The sequence below is a fragment of the Papaver somniferum genome, unplaced genomic scaffold (genome assembly GCF_003573695.1).
Source record: "Papaver somniferum cultivar HN1 unplaced genomic scaffold, ASM357369v1 unplaced-scaffold_33, whole genome shotgun sequence".
Lineage (NCBI taxonomy): Eukaryota > Viridiplantae > Streptophyta > Magnoliopsida > Ranunculales > Papaveraceae > Papaver > Papaver somniferum.
Genome location: NW_020644373.1, coordinates 4,048,133 through 4,055,679, shown reverse-complemented (window position 1 = coordinate 4,055,679; position 7,547 = coordinate 4,048,133). Strand labels below are relative to the sequence as shown.

Here is a 7,547-nt window from a genome sequence, read left to right as displayed (position 1 = left end):
TAGTGTTGAGACGTGTAAATTCCTCAACACTCACTACTGTGTTTTCAGGCATGCTGCCTCAACACACTCTCTTATTGGTGTTGAGACGTGCAAATTCCTCAACACCACTATTGTGTTTCCAGGCATGCTGCCTCAACATATCATTTCTCTTAGTGTTGAGACGTGTAAATTCCTTAACACTCACCATTGTGTTGCCAGGCATGCTGCCTCTACAAATCCTTCTTCTTAGTGTTGAGACGTGTAAATTCCTCAACATTCACTACTGTGTTGCTAGACATGCTTCCTCAACACATTCTTCCTCTTAGTGTTGAGACGTGTAAATTCCTCAACACTCATTACTGTGTTGCTAGGCATGCTTCCTCAACACATTCTTTTTCTTAGTGGTAAGACGTGTAAATTCCTCAACACTCACTACTGTGTTGCCAGGAATGTTGCCTCAACACATCCTCCTCTTGGTGATGAGACATGCAAATTCCTCAACACCACTATTGTGTTGTCAGGCATGCTTCCTCAACACATCCTTTCTCTTAGTGTTGAGACGTGTAAATTATTCAACACTCACCACAGTGTTTCCAGGCATGCTGCCTCAACACATCCTTCCTCTTAGTGTTGAGACGTGCAAATTCCTCAACACTCACTATTGTGTTGTCAGGCATGCTGGTCATTGATACTTTGCTTTCACTTGTGTGGGCACATAAAGACGTCTCGATATAAGTCAGGCATAACATAGGAAAGTCTCATATTTTCACAAATCCAAATATTCAAGTAAAACAACTAGTCCACACATAATAAAATTGATAACTCGTACAAACTAAACACAACATCAGTTCATGACAAAACAACTAGTCCACACATAATGAAATTGATAACTCGTACAAACTAAACACAACATCAGTTTATGACATCAGTTTATGACAAAAGAAAAAGAATCACAAAGAAAAAGGGAAGTACCCAGCTAAATATTTTATTTTGGCATTAAGTGGAAGCAAATACACAAACATAGTTAAGTTTAATAAACCGAGATACATACAGAAGTATGAGAACCATTAAAAGAATTGGATATCAGCTTGACAATAAAGCTTTATCTTTTAACAAAGTAAAGTGGATCTAAAATTAATCACGGTAAGGCAAAGATAAGCAAATGAAAATTTTATCTTTTGATTTGAAAACCAGTTTGGAACAGCACCCGAAGAAAAGTATTTTCACAAACAAATATCTCATAATTAACTGATGCCTCAAGGTAGTTAGAGTACAATGAATACACTGGTGAACTTGGTTATAAAAATAATAAATAAATAAACAAAAAGCTTTAACCAAGTAATAAGATCAGATTGCATTTTCAAAGTGTTGCTCATAGGGCCGTTTCTGCAAACAAGTCTAAACAATTTTCAGAAATAAACATAAAGCTCGATTTAAGTATGGAACACCAAAACTTAGATGACTACCCATGTATTTTCCTACTCTTCCCAAACACATTTAGAATTATCAATTTATACGCAGATTCATTGCGCTAGGGTAACACAGAAAATGAAAGGTCTAAGCTGGGTACAAAGAGAGTCAAAACATGGTTATATCATAAGAGAATTTGCCGGTGGAACTTGTCAAGTTCATGACTAAGAAATCATTCCAAAATAATAAATCATTTGATTTGCACATATGGCTTTAGTTAGGAAGATGTTGAGCACTACCACTCACATGGAAAAGGTGGACATCAATTGAAAAAGTAGTGCATAAAGCAAATAAAAAGAAGGAAAGAAAATATCCTCTACCTCCATGCAAGCCTAGCCTTCTTCTCAATTACTTGCGTAACATCTAACACCTTTCCATTGCCCATTAACCACTTCAACAGGAACCTGCGCCTCACTGATTTTTTTTTTTTTTGCCACAACCTTACTGGATTCCCTCAAGTCTACAGCAGTACTGGCGGAGATCCTTAACGACATCGAAAATAGTCTAACACAGAACCTACCGGTATTCTAAATTGTTGTCAACGCGTGTTTTCCTATTACAAAGTTTCCTTTCTCTTACCTACGAAGCTTGAGACTGCAGATTTCGTGCACCACGACATCTTCAAAACAGAATATGCGTAAGATTCAAAATTGGTTAGTAATGTACATTACTAACACACCAAACTATATGGATATCACGGTTCTGGCTGGTTTACCCCGATCCTTAAAACAAAATAACTCATACAAACAATAACTGTGAAGAACTTTTCATAAAAATGCTTTAGCAAAATCATTATGGTAAATCAAGGTTTCCTAACAAATTAGAATATGTTAACACAAATGGAAAGAAATATTTTTCACAGTCAAACAATCAGAGATGAACTCAAATGCGACAAACCAGAAATGTAAATAAATCACCACGAAAATTGATCCTTTTAGCAAACAAGAAAACCACACTGTCCTGGTAATTCGGAACATGAGCTCTGATGCCAACTGTGACAGACCAAAGAATTTCCCATCTAACGGGTTGGTTTTCAACCCGATTAGCAGAGCAAACCCCTGCTACGTCACTCGGAAGCTAAATGAAAATATAAAGAAGATGCTAAAATACAAATACATCCATTTCCGAAATTAAGCAACCATGATTAGTAAGTGGATATGTCATTATAGCTACGACATCAGTTTTTTTTTTTGTGAGGCATAGTAAAAAGATATAAAACAAATATAATAAAACGTTTTAGATGAGATCACATGGGCCATTCACTCACAGTTCTAGCTTAATTTAAATGAATGGCTCGGACAAAAATAGAAATGAATAATGAATGTTACTTATATTAAAACCTAAGAGAACTGTGCACAACAGTTTTGAACCAAATGGATCAAGTACAATAATTAAAGCTACAGAATTATCTGAGAGATCGTATTCGATTTTCATAATGCAACACTTGACATATTTAAACAGCATTTAAAGAAATGAAACCACACCAGCTATCCCCGTGATATACACATTATAAATGCATGCAAAAATACCAACTTTTGCTCAAATTACCCGCCATAAGCTCTTCCCAAGCTTACTGCCTTAACCTCTCTTCAAAGTCTGTGGGGGAAAACAAAACAAAACGGGGTGAGCAATAGGGGTAATAAAAATGTCGTACCAGCGAAACAAAAAGAAAATGGACAAGAGCAGCCGCTAAAATGATACCAAAAGAAAAGCCTTATGTAACTGAAATTCATGACAAGATAAAGAGCTGTAAATCAAATTTGATTACTCTACTATTCTTTGGCCAGCGCTTATGTCAAGGTAGTTCTGGTTACCAGCCATCGTTACAGCTAACGATCTTCCGGGTAGCCACTCGTAAGTGGGGGGCCCCAGTGGGCCTGACATTCCTATGGTAGTCATCTAGTTTCCTATTTTTTCTTGTTCACAAGAAGGAAACACTCACAATACTCATTATAGAGGTAAAAAATTCGGAAAGGAAATATTCCAGTTAACTGCAAATAATGAAACATTTCATAGAATATTTCCAAGGAACAGACTGAGCATAAACAAAAATACAAGGCATAAGTAGAAATATGCATGAGAGGCGGAACATTTATTATGTTGAGTTGCGCAAACAAAGCTTGTTATAGAAATATCAATCTGGTGGTGTAAACCAAATCAAAAGGAGTGGAGTCTTTGAGCTACAAGGGGCAGAAGGGAACTCTACTTACTGAACCCAAGAAAGAAAATCAATTCTTATAATGTTTTCAAATATGAGGTTCAATGGGTCATTTTCACAAACAGTTGATAGGCTAGTTCAAACTTCCAATACTTATGTTATAATGAAAAAGAAAATGGCATCAATTTAGAATTAATTCTTTCACAATAAAGGTTGGGGAAGTACTCAACTAGATGTTTCGAAATCAAGTGGAAAAACAAACATTTACCAGTATAGATTACTTTGTCAAACTGATGTACTGAAACGAAAAGGACTAGAAGTAAAAATGGAAAATGAAGTTCATAATCTAGCTTAAGCACAACCAAATCAGTCATGCATTTGTGAATTAAATTAGTAAGAATGGTCTCATGTAAAATATTAATTTCAAAATTTTGAAATCAGTTAAAGAGTAACCAGTGGAGAAAAGGGACTCCAAGACCATTTTGAAACCTATTGATGCCCATCGAGATAAAAACTCAGTTCCAACCATTCTTTTAGGTAAACAGTGAATCTATTAGAAAGAAAATAATCGATCGATAGTAATGGATTATGAAAACAAGACCCGGGATTCAAGATCTTTGACATCAGAACCACAAAGAGAAGATACCAAAGTTTCCAACGAATTGAAATACAAAATCAATTGCAATATAAAAGTCACAGATTATTTGAAAAATCGAATTAATCACAAAACCAAAGTAATTGAAATACCAGTTTCGAAGAAACCCCTACCTTTGTATAAAATGATTTCAGCCGGTAACAGACGGAGCGCGGCTTCAACTTACATTAAAAATCAAAATCCTTCTTTTGCTCGATTTTGTCTTGAAAATCAATGGTTGGTGTTTATGAAAGAAGGGGAAAATATGGAGGAACAACACAGAAAATTTGTCCTTGCTTAGAAATTAGAGTTGGTATAAAAGGGAAGATAAAAGTACCCCTAGCTACTCATGTCCGCCAGATGTCAATCATGCTAAATATTTCAAAACTTTTATATAATTTCTACTAACTATATCCCCTAGTGCTACTAAGGGATAACCTGTTTTATTAAAACACCCATGCTGGGTTCAAGGCACTATCCACATTTATAAGCATCTGATATTAGAATCGTATGCGTATTAAGGAAGAATTATATTTTCCTACTCGAAAGGGTTAGGTTAGGGCTCAAAGCCCCAAAGAAATTTTTGTTACTGTTACAACTGTGTTGCCAGGCATGCTGCCTCAATACATCCCTCCTTTTGGTGTTGAGATATGCAAATTCTTCAACACCACTACTGTGTTGCTAGGCATGCTTCCTCAACACGTTCTTCCTCTTAGTGTTGAGACGTGTAAATTCCTCAACACTCACTACTGTGGTGCCAGGCATGCTGCCTCAATACACCTTTTCCTATTCGTGTTGAGACGTGTAAATTCCTTAACACTCACTACTTTGTTGTCAGGCATACTGCCTCAACACATCCTCCTTTTAGTGTTAAGACATACAAATTCCTCAACACTCACAACTGTGCTGTCATGCATACTGCCTCAACACATTAGAGTGCTGACGGCTCCACCACCTCAACACTCATCTTTGTATTCAAGACTCGCTGCATCAACACTACATGGCATCAACTCCTTGTGGCCAATCCAGAAGTATGCCAACACAAGGATCATAGACTACTCATGCCTCCTGTCAAAGGTTAGTCAAATTTTCCTAGAAATCTCTTAATGTCTTCCCTTTCCATTTTTATCCTCATATGTCACCATCTCATGCTTACCCCGCAACAATGCTACTGTTACGTGCTAAGCAGGGGACTTAATGTTGATGATGGTTTTTAGTTCAAGGTTAAATTATAAAACCTCACATTTAATGTGTCGTCACTTTGCAAAGAAACTGAGCCATGTAAAGTGATGAGTGTTCAACCTCTCGTATTTATTGAGCAACTTAATATGTTTACATGAAATTTATCCAGACTGGTGCATGTAGCAACAATCCCAGACTAAGCAATTGATCCGCCCTGGATTAGTAGGTGCAAAGTCCTACCCAAAATCAGAAAGCAAAGAACAAAGGAGCCCCGGAGTAGGAGCAACAATGAGAGGAAGCGTGGCCATGCCATAGGCCAGCCGGCGACACTTAGCCACGCCCCATGATACCCAACCGACCCTTACTCCTTTGTCGACCAATCAGGCGCCAACACAAGGTATCCATAATCAACGGCTACCCTTCCTCATGAGATGCGATCTCATCCATCAAAGTTCTCCACCGAACTGACAAACGTGTGGCAAGTTTTAGGCGACCAGCTAAAACGATCCTACTAGCATCACATGCTATTTTTATGCGGCAAGCCTATTGATTTTAACTTGCCACACATAGCAAAGTGCTACATGTTTTCCACGAAAACACTCGAGACATCAAACATGTCACAATCTGGGGGATACTCATCGGGGTATTGGTGTGGCGGTTTACAGTGTGCCGCGTGCAATACGCCCGTTACAAGAAAGTGTCATAAAGCTGGGCGGTTAGTAATGGCAAGAAGTAATGGTGTAAACGGATCCTTCATTATGGAAACATAATTCCCGACGTTACACGTGACTCCACTCTTCCACTACTCAATTGTTTCAACTTCCTACGAGACCATGGTACGTTTTATTATGACTTGTATAAATATGTTTCACCTATTTTCCACCAGACAACAAGTTTTGGTCAGGAGACCAAAACAGTATCCAGAAATCACCCGATAGTTTTTCATTCAGCTAGCCAGTTCTACTTTCTGATACAAGTCACAAACAACCATACTTTCAGAATCAACGATTATGGTCTCTACACTTTCTTCGCTTCCCTCCCTATGACCAACCCTTCTCCTTCACTTTCTGACCGAAGCAAGCCTGGAATGGCCATTTCTTGGTTTAGGCCAGATTTGTAAAGATTGATCTCTCGAATCAAAATTAATCCCATGCAGTACATTATTTAGGTTCTAGACTCGTTTCTCATCCACACACACAAAATTACCAAAAACAGCAGAAACCATTTTCACCCTCAAACACTAGGATACTGCTGAAGCTGAGTAACTAGGATTTAAGTTTACTTAGTAATGTCTACACGAAGTTGCAGGTTTACTTTTTATAGCGTCTTAATTCATTGAGTATTCAAATCTGGACTAGGTCCCGAGGTTTTTCTACAAGACTGTAGTTTTCCTCGTTAATAAAATTCTGGTGTGTGCTTTACTTTATTTCCGCATTATAATTGTTTTTATAATATAATTAAAGTAATTACACTTGTACGTTATCTAGGCACTTGATATTTATTTATAAGGTTTCGGTTATCAAGTGAACACTTTGTTGTAGTATTGTCTCGATTTCATATCCATAGACGATGACACAAAGTATATTGGATTTCTCCACTTGTCTAATATAATGATTCACGTGTTAGGCCAGTCCGGAATAACCTTATTTCAAGTGGACACTGTATTGAAATATTCCTTGACTGATTGTTGCTCCAAGAGGTTTATACACGGTTGATATTGAATAGGTTGTTATCAAATAAAAAGATTGTGGTGTATTTAGGTACCCTCGTCTTTTCAGTGATCCAATAAAATATTAATTAAAATATTGGTAGACTAGCAAATATTATGTAATTAATCCATATGTTGATTGATGGATCAACACAAATTTATTGGTGTTTGAATTTGCTCAGAATGATGATTTGTGGAGTGTTTGTTCAAAACCCTAAGTTTTGATCAATTGTTCGTCAATTGATGAATTGCTGAAAATAGTTCATGAGTGAGGGAGGGACCGACCACATGGGACGATGGACGTCCATGTGGCGCGCAAGTGCCCGAGTGAGCGTGCACAAGGGTCCTTAGTTGACCGGTTGGTGAAAGAATGATAATTAAATGTTGGTTTCATCATTTATTGAAATAGTGCTCGA

The 7,547-nt window shown here is 37.3% G+C and overlaps 1 long non-coding RNA gene across 1 annotated transcript; it reads right to left on the bottom strand.

The window, feature by feature from the left end:
* Nucleotides 1–1,553: 1,553 nt before the first annotated feature.
* On the bottom strand, nucleotides 1,554–4,567 carry LOC113341981. The gene is made up of 3 exons (XR_003356301.1): nucleotides 4,376–4,567; nucleotides 2,998–3,045; nucleotides 1,554–2,068 (listed from the first exon to the last, which is right to left on the bottom strand). It is a non-coding gene; the product is annotated as an uncharacterized LOC113341981 (long non-coding RNA).
* Between the last annotated feature and the right edge of the window lie 2,980 nt (nucleotides 4,568–7,547).